This window comes from Lepisosteus oculatus, chromosome 14, assembly GCF_040954835.1.
Source record: "Lepisosteus oculatus isolate fLepOcu1 chromosome 14, fLepOcu1.hap2, whole genome shotgun sequence".
Lineage (NCBI taxonomy): Eukaryota > Metazoa > Chordata > Actinopteri > Semionotiformes > Lepisosteidae > Lepisosteus > Lepisosteus oculatus.
Genome location: NC_090709.1, coordinates 27,528,544 through 27,551,386, shown reverse-complemented (window position 1 = coordinate 27,551,386; position 22,843 = coordinate 27,528,544). Strand labels below are relative to the sequence as shown.

Here is a 22,843-nt window from a genome sequence, read left to right as displayed (position 1 = left end):
ATAATAATATAGTGTGGGATCTCCTGTCCCAGCCTGGGGAACAGTGAGCCTGTTTCACAATAATAATAATACAGTGTGTGATCTCTTGTCCCAGCCTGAGGAACAGACAGAGAGCCTGTCTCTCAATACTAATAATACAGTGTGTGATCTCCTGTCCCAGCCTGAGGAACAGACAGTGAGCCTCTCTCTCAGTAATAATAATACAGTGTGTGATCTCCTGTCCCAGCCCAAACGACGACACAGTGTGCCTATCTGTCAATAATAATAATACAGGGTGCAATCTCCTGTCCCAGCCTGAGGAACAGTGTGCCTGTCAATCAATAATAATATTACAGTATGTGATCTCCTGCTCCAGCCTGAGGAACAGACAGTGAGACTGTCTCTCAATAATAATAATACAGTGTATGTCCTCCTGTCCCAGCCTGAGGAAAAGACAGTGAGCCTGTCTCTCAATAATAATAATCCAGTGTGTGATCTCCTGTTCAAGCCCAAGCGAAGACACAGTGAGCCTATCTGTCAATAATAGTAATACAATGTGTGATCTCCTGTCCCATTCTGAGGAACAGACAGTCAGCCTATCTGTCAATAATAATAATACAGTGTGTGATCTCCTGTCCCAGCCTGAAGAACAGAGAGTGAGCCTGTCTCTCAATAATAATACAGTGTGTGATCCTCTGTCCCAGCCTGATGAACAGACAGTGAGCCTGTCTCTCAATAAAAATAATACAGTGTGTGATCCCCTGTCCCAGCCAGAGGAACAGACAGTGAGCCCGTCTCTCAGTAATAATAATACAGTGTGTTATCTCCTGTCCCAGCCTGAGGAACAGTGAGCCTGTCAATCAATAATAATAATACAATATGTGATGTCCTGTCTCAGCCTGTGGAACAGAGAGTAAGCCTGTCTCTCAATAATAATAATACAGTGTGTGATCTCCTGTCCCAGCCAGGGGAACAGTGAGCCAGACTCTCAGTAATAATAATACAGTGTGATCTACTGTCCCAGCATGAGGAACAGTGAGACTGTCTCTCAATAATAATAATACAGTATGTGACCAACTGTCCCAGACTGAGGAAAAGATAGTGAGTCTGTCTCTCAATAATAATAATACAGTGTGAATTCCTGTCTCCCCCTGAGGAACAGAGAGTAAGCCTCTCTCTCAATAATAATAATACAGTGTGTGATCTCCTGTCCCAGCCTGAGGAACAGACAGTGAGCCTGTCTCAATAATAATACAGTGTGTGACCATCTGTCCCAGACCGAGGAAAAGACAGTGAGTCTGTCTCTAAATAATAATAATACAGTGTGGGATCTCCTGTCCCAGCCTGGGGAACAGTGAGCCAGACTCTCAATAATAATAATACATTGTGACCTACTGTCCCAGCCTGAGGAACAGACAGTGAGTTTGTCTCTCAATAATAATACAGTGTTATCTCCTGTCCCAGCCTGGGGAACAGACAGTGAGCCTGTCTCTCAATAATAATAATACAGTGTGTAATCTCCTGTCCCAGACTGAGGAACAGACAGTGAGACTGTCTCTCAATAATTATAATAATACTGTGTGATCTCCTGACCCAGCCTGGGGAACATACAGTGAGCCTGTCTCTCTATAATAATAATACAGTGTGTGATCCTCTGTCCCAGCCTGAGGAACAGACAGTGAGCCTGTCTCTCAATAATAATAATTCAGTGTGGGATCTCCTGTCCAACTCTGAGGAACAGTGAGCCTGTCTCTCTATAATAATAATACAGTGTGTGATCCTCTGTCTCAGCTTGAGGAACAGAGAGTAAGCCTGTCTCTCAATAATAATAATACAGTGTGGGATCCTCTGTCCCAGTGTGAGGAACAGACAGTGAGCCTGTCTCTCAATAATAATACAGTGTGTGATCTCCTGTCCCAGCGTGAGGAACAGTGAGCCTGTCAATCAATAATAATACAGTATGTGATCTCCTGTCCCAGCCTGGGGAACAGTGAGCCAGACTCTCAATAATATTAATAATAATAATACAGTGTGATTTACTGTCCCAGCCTGAGATACAGACAGTGAGCCTGTCTCTAAATAATAAGATAGTGTGTGACCACCTTCTGTGGTCTGTTTCAAATCCGCCCGCAATGAGACACAGAGGAGAAATGAAGAGCCCCAGTCGTGCTAGAAAATCACCCGGGAAAGTGACTTTCAATGTAGGAAAAAAAAGTCGTTAGTAACAGACATAATATGTTTGTTTTGTTTTTTTAATCGCTGCGATGTGTGACTAAGCTCATACGACTAAGAGTTGCTCCCTTTGTCTAGATCTGGTAACCTGCTCGTCGCTGGTGGGCCAGATTGTGTCCCCCGTCTCTACACTGGGGCATTAAGACCCACACAGACCGCAGGGTGAGTGCCCCCTGCTGGCCCCACTGAGAGGTCGTATCCCACCTCCTCCGCTCTCTGAGAAAAGCAGTATCTTCAGGCCCTGACATCCCACCCCTGCCACTCTCTGCGTAAATAAGTATCGTCAGGCCTGACATCCCACCCCTGCCACTCCCTGCGTAAAGAAGTGTCGTATGGCCCTGACATCACACCCCCACCACTCTCTGCCGAAAGCACTGTCATATAGCCCTGACATCCCACCCCTCCACTCTCTGCATAAAGCAGTGTTGTCAAGCCCTGACATCCCACCCCCACCACTCTCTGTGTAAAGCACTGTCATATGGCCCTGACATCCTAGCCCCATCACTCTCTGCGGAAAGCACTGTCGTATAGCCTTGACACCCACCTCTCCACTCTCTGTGTAAAGCAGTGTCATCTAGCCCTGACATCCCACCCCCTCCACTCTCTGAATAAAGAAGTGTCATATGGCCCTGACACCCACTCCTCCATTCTCTGCATAAAGCAGTGTCGTCAGGCCCTGACATCCCACCCCTCCACTCTCTGCGTAATGCGGTATCGTCAGGCCTTGACATCCAACCCCCGCCACTCTCTGCGTAAAGCAGACATGTTACAGACATTTACAACAAAGACGTATTATAAAATATTGACATATACTGTAGGCGGCTGGAGCATTATTGGGAGACAGACTCACTGTTCCTCAGGCTGTGACAGGAGATCACATACTGGGCTGCCAGATCAACTGAGTTCCCTCCTCCCTCTCCCAGTAGGATTGGGACCCGTTGTGATTCTGGCAGGTGTGGGAACTCTGGGATTAGATTTCTGAATTTCGGGAAGAATGTTTCTCTAATCCTAGAGTATCTGTCACAGTGCAGTAGGAAGTGCACCTCTGTCTCTATTTCTCCCCGCTGGCAGTGGGAGCACAGCCTGTCCTCTCTGGGCAGCCAGGTCTGCCTGTGTCGCCCAGTTTCTATGGCCAAGTTGTGGTCACTGAGCCTGTACTTCGTCAGGGTCTGTTTCTGTTTGTTATTTTTTATTTTGGTCAAATATTCAGCTAGTGTGTATTGTCTGTTTAAGGTTCTGTAGCATTCCAGTTTATGTTGTGTTTGTGTGTGTGTGTCCCAATGTGTGAGATATTGCTATTTGATCTGTGCTGTGATGTGGTTGAGTCTGGGTTGTGGTGCTCTAGCAGTGCTGTCCTGAGGCTGGTTAGTGTCGGTGTCACTCACTGCGAGTGTGATCTCAGCAGAGTCTCTGTACTCTTGGGACACTTGACTCACCTGTCTCTCTCTTTCTCTCCCTGTGCTGTCCCTCTCCTGCCCCCTCTCTCCCTCCTCGGACTCCAACTGGAGGAGGTCCAATCACCACCTCCTGTGAGACAGAAGAAAAAGAAGGTGGGTAATGCTCTGATCCTCTCTTTACTCCTGTCCAGTGTCCAGTCAGTGTGTCTGTATGAACCCCTCTCTCTCTCAGTGCAGTGTTCATGTACTGGAGTGTCCAGTCAGTGTGTGTGTATGAACCCCTCTCTCTCTCAGTGCAGTGTTCATGTCCTGGAGTGTCCAGTCAGTGTGTCTGTATCAACCCCTCTCTCCCAGTGCAGTGTTCATGTACTGGAGTGTCCAGTCCGACTCTTAACGTGACTCTCCTGTCTCTGCTTCAGAAGCGCTGGTGCGTCTTTTTAAACTCCCTGAGCTGCGTGTCGGTGGAGACAGATGATCAGGACGAGCCGATGGAGGCGGCGGAGACCGTGGGTCAGGAGAGGAAGAGCGAGGGAGAGGAGGAGCAGGCTGCCGGGAAGGACAAGAAGAGGAAGAGGAGGTGCAGGTGAGCAGACAGGGGGGCGCCGCCCGGTCGTGTCTGTGATTCAAGGAGAAGTCTCCTCTTGCTGTTTGATGTCATGGTGACGTCTGTGTCTGTGTCCCTCACACCTGCAATAACAATATTCTTTCCAGGTTCCTTTCCTGGTTCTGTGCCTGCTAAGATCTGGACTGGACTGGACTGGACTGAATTGGACTGGACCGAAGCTGAGGGACCCCAGACTGTGCTGGACCGAAGCTGAGGGACCCCAGTCTGGACTGAAGCTGAGGGACCCCAGACTGTGCTGGACCGAAACTGAGGGACCCCAGTCTATGCTGGACCGAAGCTGAGGGACCCCAGACTGTGCTGGACCGAAGCTGAGGGACCCCAGACTGTGCTGGTCTGAAGCTGAGGGACCCCAGACTGGACAGCACTGGAGCTGAGGGACACCAGACTGGACTGGACTGAAGCTTAGGGACCCCAGTCTGGACCGAAGCTGAGGGACCCCAGACTGGACCGAAGCTGAGGGACCCCAGTCTGTGCTGGACCGAAGCTGAGGGACTCCAGACTGGACCGAAGCTGAGGGACCCCAGACTGTGCTGGACCGATGCTGAGGGGCCCCAGACTGGACTGAAGCTGAGGGGCCCCAGACTGGTCTGGACTGAAGCTGAGGGGCCCCAGACTGGACTGATGACCTTTTGTTAAGCATCAATAAACATTTTTTTAAAAAAATCTGTTTAGCTTTTGGTTTTTTCCCTCCCCCCCCCCCAAGGCTGCTGCTGGGAGAGGTGTGAGTAGGGCCAGCAGGGGGCGCTCTCACCCTGCAGACTGTGTGGGTCCTGATGCCCCAGTATAGTGACGGGGGACACTGGACTGTAAACAGGCGCCGTCCTTCGGATGAGACGTAAAACCGAGGTCCTGACTCTCTGTGCTTGTTAACAATCCCGGGGTGTTTCTGGAGAAGAGTAGGGGTGTTATCCCAGTGTCCTGGCCTGATTCCCCCCCTAGTCTTGACCCATCATGGCCTCCGTATCACCCCCCTCTCTGAACTGGCTCCATTCCTCTGCTCTCCTCCCCACTGAGAGCTGCTGTGTGCTGAGCGGACTGGAGCATCATCCAGGTGGAGGCTGCACACTGGGGGGACTGGAGGGGATCTCCCTGACCTGGGAGGAGCTCTGAGTGGAGGGTCCAGACTTATTAATTATTATTATTATTCGTGCTGCACTGGGCTTCAGTCCTGGCAGTGAGAGGGGGACTCTGTGATCAGTACAGATACTTATGACTGTATAATAATACACGATAGAAATGGAAAACAGGGTAGCGCTGTAGTCCCTTCGAAACGTTTTGAACTGCCAGAAGAAGTTTTCACAACCTGGACTCGTGAAGGTACAGGTCTTCTCCCATCGTCCGGAGTAAGGTGAGAGGTCACCCCCTCGGGGCGCAGTATCCCCGATGCACCCCCCCACCACCACCCAAAACGACACACACTTCTGTGACGATTGGGAGACCAGCCCCTGCGGTGGAGGAAACGACCCGCTGGAGAGAACACGCAGACTCCACACAGAAGGGTCACCTCGGCATTTATTCCAACAGCACAACAACACCAGAGAGAAACGGTCTCCGAAAGATAAGCGTACACCGGGAAAAACACGACGGGGTCATTACAAACGGGAATAGGAGTTCTTTTTTTCTTTTTTTTCTGGACGTCAGTTGTATAGTGTCCTGGTGATTTCTCCCGTTTCGAACAGAGTTTAATGTCGCGTTTCTACTTTATTAGAGAGAGGCACTGAACTTTGGGGAACGTGACATCCACCCAGTATTACTAGTAGGTTGATAAATATAAATGTTCTTTTCCCCCCCGTATGATACCTCGCGAAATATAACGATGGCCAACTCCTTAAGTCGAAATTTAAACCCTTCTCACGCTACAAGACAGTCCGTCAACATCGCCGCGGCCCGAAGCGCGACCTTCGGTATGACGTTGGCGGAAAATGGGGTAGGGTAAGTACGTCACAGCCGGGGGAAGCCCCTATCACGTGAGAGGGGTGCGGCGGGCGACGAGCCCCCAGGGGCGAAGAGAAGTTGATTTGCGTGGGGTGTGGAAACACTACACGACCGGGCAAGCGAGCCGTTTTTTTTTGTTTTGTTTTTTCCAGAACATCAGAACAACCGCAGAGATGACCATCGATCCACCTCCAGACGTTTCCTTTTTTGTCGTCTTTGGCCCCCAAAATAAAAAGAAAAACTGGGATCCATCGTGGCATTGCCAAATTAAAACGTCAACCACTTTTCGGGCTTTCGTGCTGTCCATGATGAAACCGTCATGGTTGTGTAAGCATACGTTACGTCACAGACCGGCGGCGCTCGGACGTGAGGAGTGTCGTTACGTTTTTGAAATGGCACGTCAGACAAGATCTCTGACAAGATCTCCGAAAAACCCAAACCTGTAAGATTCAATTTCAATTCAGTTTTTTTTATATAGCGCCTTTCACAACACGAATGCCCCAAGGCCCCGAACAAAGGAGTTGTTCCACACCCCTGCCACCCTCTGTGTACAGTAGAGCCCCCTGTACTGACTGGAGGAGCTCACCCAGGCTTTTGGGCTAATTGGCTTCTGGGAAAACTGGCCCTGGTGTGTGTGTGTCCTGTGATGGAGTGCTGTCCTGTCCAGGGTGTGTGAGTGAGTGTGTGTTTGTCATGTGATGGACTGGTTCCTGTCCAGGGTGTGTGAGTGTGTGTCTGAGTGTCCTGTGAGGGACTGGTGTCCTATCCAGGTTGTGTGTGTGTGTCCTGTGAGGGACTGGTGTCCTGTTCAGGGTGTGTGAGTGTGTGTGTGTGTGTGTGTGTGTGAGTGTGTGTGTGTGTGAGTGTGAGTGTGAGTGTGTGTGTGTGTATGTGTGTGTGTGTGTGTCCTGTGAGTGACTGGTTCCTGTCCAGGGTGTGTGAGTGTGTGTCTGAGTGTCCTGTGAGGGACTGGTGTCCTATCCAGGTTGTGTGTGTGTGTCCTGTGAGGGACTGGTGTCCTGTTCAGGGTGTGTGTGTGTGAGTGTGTGTGAGTGTGAGTGTGTGTGTGTGTCCTGTGAGTGACTGGTGTCCTGTCCAGGGTGTGTGAGTGAGTGTGTGTGTGTCCTGTGATGGACAGATGGTACCAAGCCTGGACACCCATGAGACACTGGCTTCCTCAGAAGACTCTCACGGAGGGCACACTGTCCCTAACCCGGGTCCAGAAGAAACTACAGTGATCTATAATTCCTGCGCCTCGGAAGGGTTTATGACGTCTATGTCCGGCGCCCGCGCCCGTGGACCGGCGGTTTGGCGTCGCGCTCCGCAGCTCGAGCTTCGGTGCGAGGCAGGGCGCGAGGGAGTCGATGTGGCCTCGGTGCCATCTTTGCTGGTGAGTCAATTGTGACCGTTGCGGTACAATAAACCATCAATAAACCTTTTCCCACCCCGTCCAGTATTTCTGTCGCGGCCCACGTCCCTTACAATCGACAAACTATTAAAAAAAAACAGTAGCCCTTCGCAACATTACACGCCATTTTTTTATTTTAAACGTCCGCTAGATACGCAGGTGGCTCGATACCTGTCTTATCCTCGCCGGCGTCTTTATACCGGCAAGTGAATTTTATATGGGGTCCCTCAGAATTGTGACAGAAATGTCAGTGAACCACAATAAAAAACGAAACTTTTTTTTTAAAGGCGGTGAATGGATTTTCTGAGTAACCGTGTAGCGACTAACGTAAGGAAAAAAAAGTTGTCTTTCCCTACGAAGACGTTTTGGTACAGGACTTTCTTTAAATATCAGTTGTGCATAGCGTTTTACAAAAAGTTGATGATGATCTTGGAGATAATTGCAAAGGAAAATTGAGATAACTACCAAAACATTACGTGTGAAACGACAGGACAGAACATTGAACCCACAAAGAAACAAAGGTATGAAATATTGCCTCGTCATGGGGGGTTGATAATTGTAGTAAGTGTTCCTAATTTTCGTAAAGAAATGTATATTATGGGAGTCACACGTGAGATTTAGTGTATATACGTTTCATATTGTGCATATATACGGGGTTAAAAAGTGGAATGAGTATGATTATAAACTCGTGTGTCCTATAATCAGATAATTTTTGAACAAGCTTTGATTAGACAGGTGAAAAACAACATCAGATCCTTTTTTTAATATATTCTCACGTCTGAATATCAGCTTCTCCCCTCTGGCCAACATTTCAGGGCTCCCAGGTGTAGATCCCAAATTGAAACAAATATTAATTTGTTACCCAGTTAAACAGTTAATAGAAGTGAGTGACCAGGGTAAATAAAGGTGGGTCAGTGTAAACTGTTTATTCTGGACCAGACTTCGTCATGTGTGATATGTCATGACTTCTTATATGAAGTTTTATCTTTATATTTAGTTCTACATGTGTAATAGATGCGATGTGTGTCCATAAAAAGGTTTCTCCAGGGGAAAATCAAGTTCATTTTAAAACCGTGTTTCCTTTTTAGGGTACGTTTGCATTCCAAGTGTGGGGTTTTTGCCTTTTTATCATATTTTGGATGTGAATCCGTGGTATTTTTGCTGAGACAAATTGCCTTTCTTATACGCGGAGGGATCTGCTCGTGAGATGTCCGCTTGGTCCATTTCTGAGCTCAGTATAAGGTGTAGAAAGCATGACTGTCATCATAACCCGCATCTCACCCAGGTGTGGAATAATGTTGTGACTATTGCTTCAGCAATAACATGCTGATTGCATGTTTCTAGATGGGTATAACAGAGATCTCAACTACTGAGGGGCCTTATTAATAAAGTCTCCACAGCCGAAGCGCTGTGTCTCTTTTCAGCTGGCGATAAACCTTTCCTCGATCCTTTGCGGACTTGTAAAACTGTTCCTGATCAGAATAAAAAACGCTCACGCTAATACACAAGCACCCGTGTCTCGCCAAAGCTGACAAATAAACAGACGGACAAGCCGCACTGCACGTGTGAACAGGGGAATGAGCGAGCGAGCGGGGATAGGGCGTCTCCTGCGCTTAAAAGCTTACAGCACCTGGTATTCCCAGGCGGTCTCCCATCCAAGTACTAACTAGGCCCATCCCTGTTTAGCTTCCGAGATAAGACAAAATCAGGCGTGCTCAAGGGGGTGTGGCCGTAAGCAAGAGCAGGGCTCGCTGGCACCCTTCTTATTGAGAGGACAGCTCCGTCACCTCTTTTACGACGCTGCTTTTTTTCCCTTGCGTTTTTCTCTTCTTCCCACGTTCTCTCTCTTCACTGCCTTCGTCCCGCTCTATTTCACTTCAGCCTTTCACTCTTGCTTCCTTCCAATGAGGACAGAGCTGCGGGAGAAAGGGCGCTATAGAGGATCGCTGTGGAGAACTGCTGCTGTGCTTTGACATCTGAGCTCTGTGGAAAACGATCTCAATACAATTCTGAAAAACGCGACTCTCCGAACGCCAGCCGAACAAGTCTCCGCAGCCGAAGCGCTGTGTCTCTTTTCAGCTGGCGATAAACCTTTCCTCGATCCTTTGCGGACTTGTAAAACTCTTCCTGATCAGAATAAAAAACGCTCACGCTAATACACAAGCACCCGTGTCTCGCCAAAGCTGACAAATAAACAGACGGACAAGCCGCACTGCACGTGTGAACAGGGGAATGAGCGAGCGAGCGGGGATAGGGCGCCTCCTGCGCTTAAAAGCTTACAGCACCTGGTATTGCCAGGCGGTCTCCCATCCAAGTACTAACCAGGCCCATCCCTGTTTAGCTTCCGAGATCAAACGAGATAAGGCGTGTTCAAGGGGGTGTGGCCGTAAGCGAGAGCAAGGCTCGCTGGCACCCTTCTTATTGAGAGGACAGCTCCGTCACCTCTTTTACGACGCTGCTTTTTTTCCCTTGCGTTTTTCTCTTCTTTCCACGTTCTCTCTCTTCACTGCCTTCGTCCCGCTCTATTTCACTTCAGCCTTTCACTCTTGCTTCCTTCCAATGAGGACGGAGCTGCGGGAGAAAGGGCGCTATAGAGGATCGCTGTGGAGAGCTGCTGCTGTGCTTTGACATCTGAGCTCTGTGGAAAACGATCTCAATACAATTCTGAAAAACGCGACTCTCCGAACGCCAGTCGAACAAGTCTCCACAGCCGAAGCGCTGTGTCTCTTTTCAGCTGGCGATAAACCTTTCCTCGATCCTTTGCGGGCTTGTAAAACTGTTCCTGATCAGAATAAAAAACGCTCACGCTAATACACAAGTACCCGTGTCTCGCCAAAGCTGACAAATAAACAGACGGACAAGCCGCACTGCACGTGTGAACAGGGGAATGAGCGAGCGAGCGGGGATAGGGCGCCTCCTGCGCTTAAAAGCTTACAGCACCTGGTATTCCCAGGCGGTCTCCCATCCAAGTACTAACCACACCCATCCCTGTTTAGCTTCCGAGACCAGACGAGATCAGCCGTGCTCAAGGGGGTGTGGCCGTAAGCGAGAGCAAGGCTCGCTGGCACCCTTCTTATTTAGAGGACAGCTCCGTCACCTCTTTTACGACGCTGCTTTTTTTCCCTTGCGTTTTTCTCTTCTTCCCACATTCTCTCTCTCTTCACTGCCTTCGTCCCCGCTCTATTTCACTTCAGCCTTTCACTCTTGCTTCCTTCCAATGAGGACGGAGCTGCGGGAGAAAGGGCGCTATAGAGGATCGCTGTGGAGAGCTGCTGCTGTGCTTTGACATCTGAGCTCTGTGGAAAACGATCTCAATACAATTCTGAAAAACGCGACTCTCCGAACGCCAGCCGAACAAGTCTCCACAGCCGAAGCGCTGTGTCTCTTTTCAGCTGGCGATAAACCTTTCCTCGATCCTTTGCGGACTTGTAAAACTGTTCCTGGTCAGAATAAAAAACGCTCACGCTAATACACAAGCACCCGTGTCTCGCCAAAGCTGACAAATAGACGGACAAGCCGCACTGCACGTGTGAACAGGGGAATGAGCGAGCGAGCGGGGATAGGGCGCCTCCTGCGCTTAAAAGCTTACAGCACCTGGTATTCCCAGGCGGTCTCCCATCCAAGTACTAACCAGGCCCATCCCTGTTTAGCTTCCGAGATCAGACGAGATCAGGCGTGCTCAAGGGGGTGTGGCCGTAAGCGAGATCAAGGCTCGCTGGCACCCTTCTTATTGAGAGGACAGCTCCGTCACCTCTTTTACGACGCTGCTTTTTTTCCCTTGCGTTTTTCTCTTCTTCCCACGTTCTCTCTCTTCACTGCCTTCGTCCCTGCTCTATTTCACTTCAGCCTTTCACTCTTGCTTCCTTCCAATGAGGACGGAGCTGCGGGAGAAAGGGCGCTATAGAGGATCGCTGTGGAGAGCTGCTGCTGTGCTTTGACATCTGAGCTCTTTGGAAAACGATCTCAATACAATTCTGAAAAACGCGACTCTCCGAATGCCAGCCGAACAAGTCTCCACAGCCGAAGCGCTCTGTCTCCTTTCAGCTGGCGATAAACCTTTCCTCGATCCTTTGCGGACTTGTAAAACTGTTCCTGATCAGAATAAAAAACGCTCACGCTAATACACAAGCACCCGTGTCTCGCCAAAGCTGACAAATAAACAGACGGACAAGCCGAACTGCACGTGTGAACAGGGGAATGAGCGAGCGAGCGGGGATAGGGCGCCTCCTGCGCTTAAAAGCTTACAGCACCTGGTATTCCCAGGCGGTCTCCCATCCAAGTACTAACCAGGCCCATCCCTGTTTAGCTTCCGAGATCAGACGAGATCAGGCGTGCTCAAGGGGGTGTGGCCATAAGCAAGAGCAAGGCTCGCTGGCACCCTTCTTATTGAGAGGACAGCTCCGTCACCTCTTTTACGACGCTGCTTTTTTTCCCTTGCGTTTTTCTCTTCTTCCCACGTTCTCTCTCTCTTCACTGCCTTTGTCCCCGCTCTATTTCACTTCAGCCTTTCACTCTTGCTTCCTTCCAATGAGGACGGAGCTGCGGGAGAAAGGGCGCTATAGAGGATCGCTGTGGAGAGCTGCTGCTGTGCTTTGACATCTGAGCTCTGTGGAAAACGATCTCAATACAATTCTGAAAAACGCGACTCTCCGAACGCCAGCCGAACAAGTCTCCACAGCCGAAGCGCTGTGTCTCTTTTCAGCTGGCGATACACCTTTCCTCGATCCTTTGCGGACTTGTAAAACTGTTCCTGATCAGAATAAAAAACGCTCACGCTAATACACAAGCACCCGCGTCTCGCCAAAGCTGACAAACAAACAGACGGACAAGCCGCACTGCACGTGTGAACAGGGGAATGAGCGAGCGAGCGGGGATAGGGCGCCTCCTGCGCTTAAAAGCTTACAGCACCTGGTATTCCCAGGCGGTCTCCCATCCAAGTACTAAACAGGCCCATCCCTGTTTAGCTTCCGAGATCAGACGAGATCAGGTGTGCTCAAGGGGGTGTGGCCGTAAGCGAGAGCAAGGCTCGCTGGCACCCTTCTTAATGAGAGGACAGCTCCGTCACCTCTTTTACGACGGTGCTTTTTTTCCCTTGCGTTTTTCTCTTCTTTCCACGTTCTCTCTCTTCACTGCCTTTGTCCCGCTCTATTTCACTTCAGCCTTTCACTCTTGCTTCCTTCCAATGAGGACGGAGCTGCGGGAGAAAGGGCGCTATAGAGGATCCCTGTGGAGAGCTGCTGCTGTGCTTTGACATCTGAGCTCTGTGGAAAACGATCTCAATACAATTCTGAAAAACGCGACTCTCCGAACGCCAGCCGAACAAGTCTCCACAGCCGAAGCGCTGTGTCTCCTTTCAGCTGGCGATAAACCTTTCCTCGATCCTTTGCGGACTTGTAAAACTGTTCCTGATCAGAATCAAAAACGCTCACGCTAATACACAAGCACCCGTGTCTCGCCAAAGCTGACAAATAAACAGACGGACAAGCCGAACTGCACGTGTGAACAGGGGAATGAGCGAGCGAGCGGGGATAGGGCGCCTCCTGCGCTTAAAAGCTTACAGCACCTGGTATTCCCAGGCGGTCTCCCATCCAAGTACTAACCAGGCCCATCCCTGTTTAGCTTCCGAGATCAGACGAGATCAGGCGTGCTCAAAGGGGAGTGGCCGTAAGCGAGAGCAGGGTTCGCTGGCACCCTTCTTATTGAGAGGACAGCTCCGTCACCTCTTTTACGACGCTGCTTTTTTTCCCTTGCGTTTTTCTCTTCTTCCCACGTTCTCTCTCTTCACTGCCTTCGTCCCCGCTCTATTTCACTTCAGCCTTTCACTCTTGCTTCCTTCCAATGAGGAAGGAGCTGCGGGAGAAAGGGCGCTATAGAGGATCGCTGTGGAGAGCTGCTGCTGTGCTTTGACATCTGAGCTCTGTGGAAAACGATCTCAATACAATTCTGAAAAACGCGACTCTCCGAACGCCAGCCGAACAAGTCTCCACAGCCGAAGCGCTGTGTCTCTTTTCAGCTGGCGATAAACCTTTCCTCGATCCTTTGCGGACTTGTAAAACTGTTCCTGATCAGAATAAAAAACGCTCACGCTAATACACAAGCACCCGTGTCTCGCCAAAGCTGACAAATAAACAGACGGACAAGCCGCACTGCACGTGTGAACAGGGGAATGAGCGAGCGAGCGGGGATAGGGCGCCTCCTGCGCTTAAAAGCTTACAGCACCTGGTATTCCCAGGCGGTCTCCCATCCCAGTACTAACCAGGCCCATCCCTGTTTAGCTTCCGAGATCAGACGAGATCAGGCGTGCTCAAGGGGGTGTGGCCATAAGCAAGAGCAAGGCTCGCTGGCACCCTTCTTATTGAGAGGACAGCTCCGTCACCTCTTTTACGATGCTGCTTTTTTTCCCTTGCGTTTTTCTCTTCTTCCCACGTTCTCTCTCTCTTCACTGCCTTTGTCCCCGCTCTATTTCACTTCAGCCTTTCACTCTTGCTTCCTTCCAATGAGGACGGAGCTGCGGGAGAAAGGGCGCTATAGAGGATCGCTGTGGAGAGCTGCTGCTCTGCTTTGACATCTGAGCTCTGTGGAAAACGATCTCAATACAATTCTGAAAAACGCGACTCTCCGAACGCCAGCCGAACAAGTCTCCGCAGCCGAAGCGCTGTGTCTCTTTTCAGCTAGCGATAAACCTTTCCTCGATCCTTTGCGGACTTGTAAAACTGTTCCTGATCAGAATAAAAAACGCTCACGCTAATACACAAGCACCCGTGTCTCGCCAAAGCTGACAAATAAACAGACGGACAAGCCGCACTGCACGTGTGAACAGGGGAATGAGCGAACGAGCGGGGATAGGGCGCCTCCTGCGCTTAAAAGCTTACAGCACCTGGTATTCCCAGGCGGTCTCCCATCCAAGTACTAACCAGGCCCATCCCTGTTTAGCTTCCGAGATCAGACGAGATCAGGCGTGCTCAAGGGGGTGTGGCCGTAAGCGAGAGCAAGGCTCGCTGGCACCCTTCTTATTGAGAGGACAGCTCCGTCACCTCTTTTACGACGCTGCTTTTTTTCCCTTGCGTTTTTCTCTTCTTCCCACGTTCTCTCTCTCTTCACTGCCTTCGTCCCCGCTCTATTTCACTTCAGCCTTTCACTCTTGCTTCCTTCCAATGAGGACGGAGCTGCGGGAGAAAGGGCGCTATAGAGGATCGCTGTGGAGAGCTGCTGCTGTGCTTTGACATCTGAGCTCTGTGGAAAACGATCTCAACACAATCCTGAAAAACGCGACTCTCCGAACGCCAGCCGAACAAGTCTCCACAGCCGAAGCGCTGTGTCTCTTTTCAGCTGGCGATACACCTTTCCTCGATCCTTTGCGGACTTGTAAAACTGTTCCTGATCAGAATTAAAAACGCTCACGCTAATACACAAGCACCCGTGTCTCGCCAAAGCTGACAAATAAACAGACGGACAAGCCGCACTGCACGTGTGAACAGGGGAATGAGCGAGCGAGCGGGGATAGGGCGCCTCCTGCGCTTAAAAGCTTACAGCACCTGGTATTCCCAGGCGGTCTCCCATCCAAGTACTAACCAGGCCCATCCCTGTTTAGCTTCCGAGATCAGACGAGATCAGGCGTGCTCAAGGGGGTGTGGCCGTAAGCGAGAGCAAGGCTCGCTGGCACCCTTCTTATTGAGAGGACAGCTCCGTCACCTCTTTTACGACGCTGCTTTTTTCCCTTGCGTTTTTCTCTTCTTCCCACGTTCTCTCTCTCTTCACTGCCTTCGTCCCCGCTCTATTTCACTTCAGCCTTTCACTCTTGCTTCCTTCCAATGAGGACGGAGCAGCGGGAGAAAGGGCGCTATAGAGGATCGCTGTGGAGAGCTGCTGCTGTGCTTTGACATCTGAGCTCTGTGGAAAACGATCTCAATACAATTCTGAAAAACGCGACTCTCCGAACGCCAGCCGAACAAGTCTCCACAGCCGAAGCGCTGTGTCTCTTTTCAGCTGGTGATAAACCTTTCCTCGATGCTTTGCGGACTTGTAAAACTGTTCATGATCAGAATAAAAAACGCTCACGCTAATACACAAGCACCCGTGTTTCGCCAAAGCTGACAAATAAACAGAAGGACAAGCTGCACTGCACGTGTGAACAAGGGAATGAGCGAGCGAGCGGGGATAGGGCGCCTCCTGCGCTTAAAACCTTTCTGAATTCTGAGTACGTACGGGATCCTCGGCCTTGCGCTTATAACAAACTCCAAGTCCCTTTGCAGACAACAGCAGTTGTCACATTATTGTCTCTGAGGATGTGCGACAATGGCCAAGGAGAGCCCCGATCTGAGCTTGCGCTCACTTTTTGACCAAGACACAGATGTGTGCTGATTGGTTGAGAGGTTGGCGGGCATTGGAGACCCACGTGGTATTACCACGCCCTGCCAGTCCCTGATTGGTTGATCAAGGTGAGATATGAGTCACTTACTCTTGACACTTAGGAATGCAGTCCAGATGTCCATTTGGCACTCCCTAGACAGATAGGCGCCAATGGATGACCATTGATCATGATAGCCAGGCTTAGCTAAGTGCATCCCCATCTGGGAGCTGTCCCTTACCAAAAGAAAACATCTTAAATCAGCCTGCATGAATACTTTCTCTGTGGCTGCACCACAGAGATGGAAGGTGAGATGGGGCCTCATTTAGGACAGCATACCACCACTTAATTCTGTCTTATTAACAAGCATTGCCACTACAACGGCATCTCTCCTGTCAAACTTCCTCCTGACTTGTTTGACAGGATCTGGGCCGTGGTGAACAGTGGGAAAGACGCCCTGTGGAGAGTGAGGAACATGGGGCTGTTCAAAGGCATCGAGGTCCCAGTCAAGGCAGCAGGTAGCCTGGCCCTGTTCATCACCCGAGAGAACTATTACCTCAGAGATCTGTGGAGAGAAAGGAGGGAGGAAGCAGAAAATCTGTGGGAAATAGAGAGCATAGGTCAATATCTCAAGAAACTGTGAAAAACATCATCATGTTTAAGTAAAGAATGTGATTTACACCAGAAAAAAAGAAATTGTTGCTATGTAACTGGTACCGTGTTAAAATGTAATGAGATGTGATCATATATACTGTTTTAAGTATGTATATTAATGTAAAGCTTTCTAATTTGTGATGTCCTGTATTTTTTTGTGAAAAGAAAATAAAGTTCTTAAAAAATCGATTCACCCAGGGCGAGGCTTGGCCATTGCACTCCGGCTGTGCTGACCCCTGCGGATTCCCCAAATGTGGGAATCTTGACTGCATTATTTCTGGTAGTGGGGGACTGCGTTCGCGCTCTCCCCTGATGTGCTTGGTCCAATATCGGATACGGAAGAGTTACGACACCACGTGCTGCGATAGGATCCCAGTTCGAAAGGAGTCGATGCCACTGCTGGTTCCCGGTTTCTTTTAGTTAGAGGTCCGGAGAAACATTTCAAGCTGGTTACACTACTCCTTCCGGACATTCATTCCCTTTTCAAAGTCAGTCGTTTTGCTGTAGTCTGCATTATTTAGGCTGATTATTGAGGTTAGCCTTTATTTGGTCATGGGGGCCTCGGTACTGTATGCTAATTCTCAAGACAGTTTCACCCGTTTTCTGATTGCTAGGTTCTGTACCAGTGCAGACATGTCAAACAGTGAATGGCTGTACCTCTATTGTATCCATGTTCAATGAATGAAATCAGTAATAAATGAATATATGTATAGTTATACGATAAACAAGTGGTTTATCGACTCATCTTCATTTGCAGATTTAGAGGCAGCTTCGATGTTCGTTTTACAAACGTTTTTTTTTTTTATATGGGTCACACACATGCCATAGCAACAAAACATCTCTAGAGATGAGGCTATAGATCACCTTTCCATCCTCCAGGTTTTCCTCCCAAAGCCTACGGCACCAACGGCGACCCCTGCTGGCCGAGAGAGCAAAAGCTTGCAGCACCAGGTATTCCCAGGAAGTCTCCCATCCAAGTATTAACCAGGCCCAACCCTGCTTAGCTTCCAAGATCAGACGAGATTGGGCACATTCAGGGTGGTGTGGCCGCAAGCAAAAGTCATGGCGCCTAACTTGCTACTTGAAGCTGTGTGTGGCTGGGGCTCTGTGCCCCCCGAGTTGGACTGAAGGATCGTTCGTGTGCAACTCTTTGGAAAGGAGCCTCTTTCCAAATTGCATTGCGTACCTGGATGTTGGCGAATGTGTTCCCTTGTGTTGGCTTGTCCTGCACTGGAGGAGAACAAACAAACTGCACGGAGGAGCACAAGGCAAGTCTTCACAAGACAAAAACCTCCAGTGCACAGCACTCTGAAAACATTTCTGGGCTGTCGCGTGTTTATTTCAGCACATAAAGCACACCAGTCCAACACGTCGGCCGGGCGCGCGGCGCCTCCGCCCTCTTGTGGCTTGCGGCGTCAGAGCAAGAGGCTCCTTCTCGCTGCCTTTCCGCTGTGTTGCAGAGCCCCGAGAGGGAACCTGGAGCGCACACTTTGTGGGGGGCGCTCTGCCCCCGGTCTCTTGCGCGAGTACTAAATCTCACGGCGCCAGCCAGCGGCCAGGAGACAAATACAATATCGCGGGACAGGGGGGCCTCGTCATTGATTGTTACATATGAGACGGGGATTAGGAGGAGACCCCGACTGATTGGTAAAGGGGAACACTAAAAGACCGACAAATGACTCGTTCCCACCGGAGCTGAATGTACCTGCATGTGTCGTGTCGTCTACTTCCCCCGCCCCGCTGTGTTTGCTGTATTGTCTTTGAAGCCGGCCCCCGAGACGAGACGGGCTGTTCCTGTGCCCCAATTAACACTTTACAGGTGCCATTCCCCGGCATTGTGGCCATTGTCGGTGGTCACACGCGATAAGATGAGGTGGAGAAGAGCGGGGCATGCCCAGCGCGAGACATTCAAGGAGGGGGCTGTGCGAGGTGAGGTGCGACACGCCGGAGCCCCGACGCTGCTAATGCGGAACACTTGTTGAACTGGCATTGAAAGGACGTGTGCGCACGGAGCGAGCCTTCCCTGCGGCGGAGCGTGGAAACTTTCTCCCCGCGCTACAGGAGTTGTGTGCGCTGCAGCGGTGCCGAGAGAACAGCACAGAAGACAGCAGGCTCTGGAGAGCGGGTAAGAGATGGAGCCTTGTGGGCAGGCGAGCAGGCCCGTTTTTTGGAAATTGCTGAAAAGGCTCCGGTGTTTGTTCGGTGTATGGCAGGTGCACGACGCGAGCTTGCGTAGCGATCTGCCGGTCTGGTGTTATGCAAATGAGGCCAAATTGCGTCCCGGGAAATGCTGCGAATGTGCATTGGTGACTGCAGATGTGTAGGAAACGGCGCGCTCGTTTTCTCGTTTTGCCCACCCAAATTGAGCACGGATACAATAGAGGTACAGCCATTCACTGTTTGACATGTGTGCACTGGAGGTTTTTGTCTTGTGAAGACTTGCCTTGTGCTCCTCCGAGCAGTTTGTTTGTTCTCCTCCAGTGCGGGACAAGCCAACACAAGGGAGCACATTCGCCAACATCCAGGTACGCAATGCAATTTGGAAAGCAGCTCCTTTCCAAAGAGTTGCACACGAACGATACTTCAGTCAAGCTCGGGGGGCACGGAACCCCAGCCACACACAGCTTCAAGTAGCGAGTCAGGTGCTATTACTTTCGCCTGCGGCCACACCACCCTGAACGCGTCTGATCTCTGAAGCTAAGTAGGGTCAGGCCTGGTTAGTGCTTGCATGGGAGACTGCCTGGGAATACCAGGTGCTGCAAGCTTTTGCTCTCTCGGCCAGCAGGGGTCACCGTTGGTGCCTTAGGCTTTGGGAAGAAAACCTGGAGGATGGAAAGGTGATCTATAGCCTCATTTCTAGAGATGTTTTGTTGCTATGGCATGAGTGTGACCCATATAAAAAAAAACCCATTTGTAAAACGAATATCGAATCTGCCTCTAAATCTGCAAATGAAGATGAGTCGATAAACCACTTGTTTTTCGTATAACTATTCATATATTCATTTATTACTGATTTCATTAATTGAGCAGGGATACAATAGAGGTACAGCCATTCACTGTTTGACATGTCTGCTCTGGTACAGAACCTAGCAATCAGAAAACGGGTGAAACTGTCTTGAGAATTAGCATACAGTACCGAGGCCCCCATGACCAAATAAAGGCTAACCTCGATAATCAGCCTAAATAATGCAGACTACAGCAAAACGACTGACTTTGAAAAGGGAATGAATGTCCGGAAGGAGTAGTGCAACGAGCTTGAAATGCTTCTCCGGACCTCTAACTAAAAGAAACCGAGAACCAGCAGTGGAATCGACTCCCTTCGAACTGGGATCGTATCGCAGCTCATGGTGTCGTAACTCTTCCGTATCCGATATTGGACCAAGCACATCAGGGGAGAGCGCGAACGCAGTCCCCCACTACCAGAAATTATGCAGTCGAGATTCCCACATTTGGGGAATTCGCAGGGGTCAGCACAGCCGGAGTGCAATGGCCGAGCCTCGCCCTGGGTGAACCGATTTAGATTTTTATGAACTTTATTTTCTTTTCACAAAAAAAATACAGGACATCACAAATTAGAAAGCTTTACATTAATATACATACTTAAAACAGTATATATGATCACATCTCATTACATTTTGACACGGTACCAGTTAAATAGCAACAATTTCTTTTTTTCTGGTTCAAATCACATTCTTTACTTAAACATGATAATGTTTTTCACAGTTTCTTGAGATATTGACCTATGCTCTCTATTTCCCACAGATTTTCTGCTTCGTAGCTTCGTAGCAATATCTGGGACAGACTTCCCCCCTGAGGGTAGCGGCCTGTACATTATTTCCCTTCTGAGTCTTTCCTGCTTCCCACCCCATAGAAATTGAAACATCAATCTCCTCAGCGCCGCCGCAACACGGTGTTGGATTGGGAAGGTAGAAGCCAGAAAATTCAAGACAGGCAAGAGGTCGGCTTTGATGACCAGCACCTTCCCTGTCATGGTGAGGTCTCGGTCCTTCCATTGCATCAGTTTTTTGTTTAAGATTGGCAAATTGTTCTGCCAATTTACTGTTCCTATCTCTTCTCCAAAATACACCCCCAGGACCTTAATTCTCTTCTCTTGCAGCCTGAGATCATGTCCTTCTTTTGGCTCCCTCCAGTTCTGATAAAAAATCTCACTCTTAGATTTGTTAATTTTTGCAGAGGAAGCCAAAGAGAACTGATCACAACACTGCAGTGCTCTGCTAATTGAGGCATTGTCAGAGAGGAGGATGGTGACGTCATCCATGTATAGAGACGTCTTTACCTCCGTTTCTTTCACAGCGCCGTGCACCTTTTCATTGCTCTCGCTTTCAGAGCCTCCGCGCGGCACACGAAAAAAAATCAATATCAGGACGCGCATTGAAGTGAAAGCAGGAAGCGCTGCGACATGCACTGTGCACACTAAGAGGTGAGTGGGTCTGTTCATTGGTGTATTGGAGTAATTTTTTTTACAGCAGCTGCATCCGGAAAATTGTGCTTTTTACTTTTTATTTGTACAACAAAAATACATACAATACAAACAAGAGCACATATAACGTATCAAGAAAATCGCCAGGGGTTCATGCTATAATACAATTACATTTTATGAAACACGATTGCACAAGGTAAATAAGAAAAGGTCCGCACACCCAGTGGGCAGTGATTCGTCGAATATACTATATATCACATCTTTGAAAAAATAAAACATTTCCCTGGGTCAGAGATTAAATAAAACTTCACTCGCACCAAACAAATTTATATTTCTAAATATCACAACATGATCGAATTTAAGTCATTTTAATAACAATGAATAGTCACCTATGCATTGCAATATAAACATTTATATTGATTTAAATCGCGTTTAAATCGCCTTTATTTAAAACCCATAAATAAAGCTGATAGTGTTTAGACTTTTAATTATTTAAAACTGTATTATAGCAGCACAATGCACAATGCAACGTAAATCGCTATCTTTGTCTTCTGCGTAATAATGTTCACCTCTCTGTCCAGCAAATTAACAATAGTAATAATAATGAACTTTATTGTATATGGCGCCTTTAAAGGTGGCTCCTCAAAGCGCTTTACAGGATAAAAACAATAACAACATTACTGTTAGGCTGGGCAAACGATTTTTTTTTTAAAGAAATACAAAATGAGATATAATGATGTGTTCCGGCTTAGACATTAACGAAGAGCATAACAAAGGTCATAAAGGTCATAAATTATATTAATTTTGGAACATCAACATATTATGTAAACTGTATGTTGCTGTTATTGGTATTTTAAAGAAAAAAATACTGTAAAATCCTGGGTTCGGTACAATGATTCAGGCATTCATGTGAAGGACAACAGAGCTTTCACTGGCTCAAAAAGACAAAAAGAATAACGGACACAGCGCGAGCCTGCATTCTCTCCTCAGCCGTCCACACCACACTTTTCCCTGGGTCAGATTTTAAATAAAACTTCACTTGCACCAAACAAATTACCACACACTGAACACTGAACATGTTAACCCAAATATGTCTCACAATACTTTTATGGTACATTACTTTGCTAAAATGTATTTAAAAATAAAAACGATTACAAACGCCAGCAGAGAGAGAGACACACACACAGTTCTTCATTGTCAAAAAGTAATTGTTTTTTACTTTTTCAGCACCCAGACAAACGCAAACGCGTTATTAATGAAATGTTTTTATTCATTCTTAATCAAACTCACAAGTTGTCATCTGCTGTTGAAGCTCTGTGAGACTAGACTCACACATGGCTAGACTTGACTCGGCTCTGGCTTTCCCATCTATACCGATGCACTGCAAGTACAACCCCCCTCTCTGCGGGAGTGCTGGCTGTGACGAATTAAACCTGTTTCACAGGTATTTTCAAAGTAGAAGGGGGCGAGATTTCCAGCAAAAGACACCTCCCCCCCTTCAAAACCCAGTAAGTACAGTACTTACTAGTTAAGAAAGCTAGGCTCCTCAATGAAATCGCTTTAACATGCTAATGCATTGGTGTATTGGAGTAAGTAAAAAGACAAGGGACATTCTTCCTCCCCCTACATTCTCAGAGTAGAATAGAATTTTCCTTTGACAAAACAAGGCTCGCCAGATAATGTGAATCGAAACCTGTTTTTCTAGCTTTTAAAGTCGTGCAATGTGTAAGCAGGAACACATCATTATTTCTTACATATGAAAAATACATAATATAGCTCCCAAACAAACACAAACGTGTTTTTAATAAAATGCTTTTGTTCACTC

At 48.6% G+C, this 22,843-nt stretch overlaps 10 non-coding genes and 3 pseudogenes across 10 annotated transcripts; 1 reads left to right on the top strand and 12 right to left on the bottom strand.

Annotated features, from left to right (window-relative positions):
* Positions 1 to 9,194: 9,194 nt before the first annotated feature.
* On the bottom strand, positions 9,195 to 9,313 carry LOC138218802 (5S ribosomal RNA; annotated as a pseudogene).
* A 536-nt stretch (positions 9,314 to 9,849) lies between these two features.
* LOC138218582 (5S ribosomal RNA) lies at positions 9,850 to 9,968 on the bottom strand (annotated as a pseudogene).
* A 536-nt stretch (positions 9,969 to 10,504) lies between these two features.
* On the bottom strand, positions 10,505 to 10,623 carry LOC138218876 (5S ribosomal RNA; annotated as a pseudogene).
* Positions 10,624 to 11,158: 535 nt separating this feature from the next.
* LOC138244303 (5S ribosomal RNA) lies at positions 11,159 to 11,277 on the bottom strand. Its single transcript, XR_011192916.1, has one exon. It is a non-coding gene; the product is annotated as a 5S ribosomal RNA (ribosomal RNA).
* A 537-nt stretch (positions 11,278 to 11,814) lies between these two features.
* Positions 11,815 to 11,933, bottom strand: LOC138245240 (5S ribosomal RNA). The gene has a single exon (XR_011193852.1). It is a non-coding gene; the product is annotated as a 5S ribosomal RNA (ribosomal RNA).
* Positions 11,934 to 12,472: 539 nt separating this feature from the next.
* On the bottom strand, positions 12,473 to 12,591 carry LOC138244828 (5S ribosomal RNA). The gene has a single exon (XR_011193443.1). It is a non-coding gene; the product is annotated as a 5S ribosomal RNA (ribosomal RNA).
* A 536-nt stretch (positions 12,592 to 13,127) lies between these two features.
* Positions 13,128 to 13,246, bottom strand: LOC138216998 (5S ribosomal RNA). Its single transcript, XR_011180711.1, has one exon. It is a non-coding gene; the product is annotated as a 5S ribosomal RNA (ribosomal RNA).
* Positions 13,247 to 13,783: 537 nt separating this feature from the next.
* On the bottom strand, positions 13,784 to 13,902 carry LOC138244974 (5S ribosomal RNA). The gene has a single exon (XR_011193591.1). It is a non-coding gene; the product is annotated as a 5S ribosomal RNA (ribosomal RNA).
* Positions 13,903 to 14,441: 539 nt separating this feature from the next.
* On the bottom strand, positions 14,442 to 14,560 carry LOC138244302 (5S ribosomal RNA). The gene has a single exon (XR_011192915.1). It is a non-coding gene; the product is annotated as a 5S ribosomal RNA (ribosomal RNA).
* A 539-nt stretch (positions 14,561 to 15,099) lies between these two features.
* LOC138244301 (5S ribosomal RNA) lies at positions 15,100 to 15,218 on the bottom strand. Its single transcript, XR_011192914.1, has one exon. It is a non-coding gene; the product is annotated as a 5S ribosomal RNA (ribosomal RNA).
* Positions 15,219 to 16,724: 1,506 nt separating this feature from the next.
* LOC138243675 (U1 spliceosomal RNA) lies at positions 16,725 to 16,889 on the top strand. The gene has a single exon (XR_011192320.1). It is a non-coding gene; the product is annotated as a U1 spliceosomal RNA (small nuclear RNA).
* Positions 16,890 to 17,513: 624 nt separating this feature from the next.
* On the bottom strand, positions 17,514 to 17,632 carry LOC138217906 (5S ribosomal RNA). The gene has a single exon (XR_011181452.1). It is a non-coding gene; the product is annotated as a 5S ribosomal RNA (ribosomal RNA).
* A 2,333-nt stretch (positions 17,633 to 19,965) lies between these two features.
* On the bottom strand, positions 19,966 to 20,136 carry LOC138243550 (U1 spliceosomal RNA). The gene has a single exon (XR_011192205.1). It is a non-coding gene; the product is annotated as a U1 spliceosomal RNA (small nuclear RNA).
* Positions 20,137 to 22,843: the final 2,707 nt, after the last annotated feature.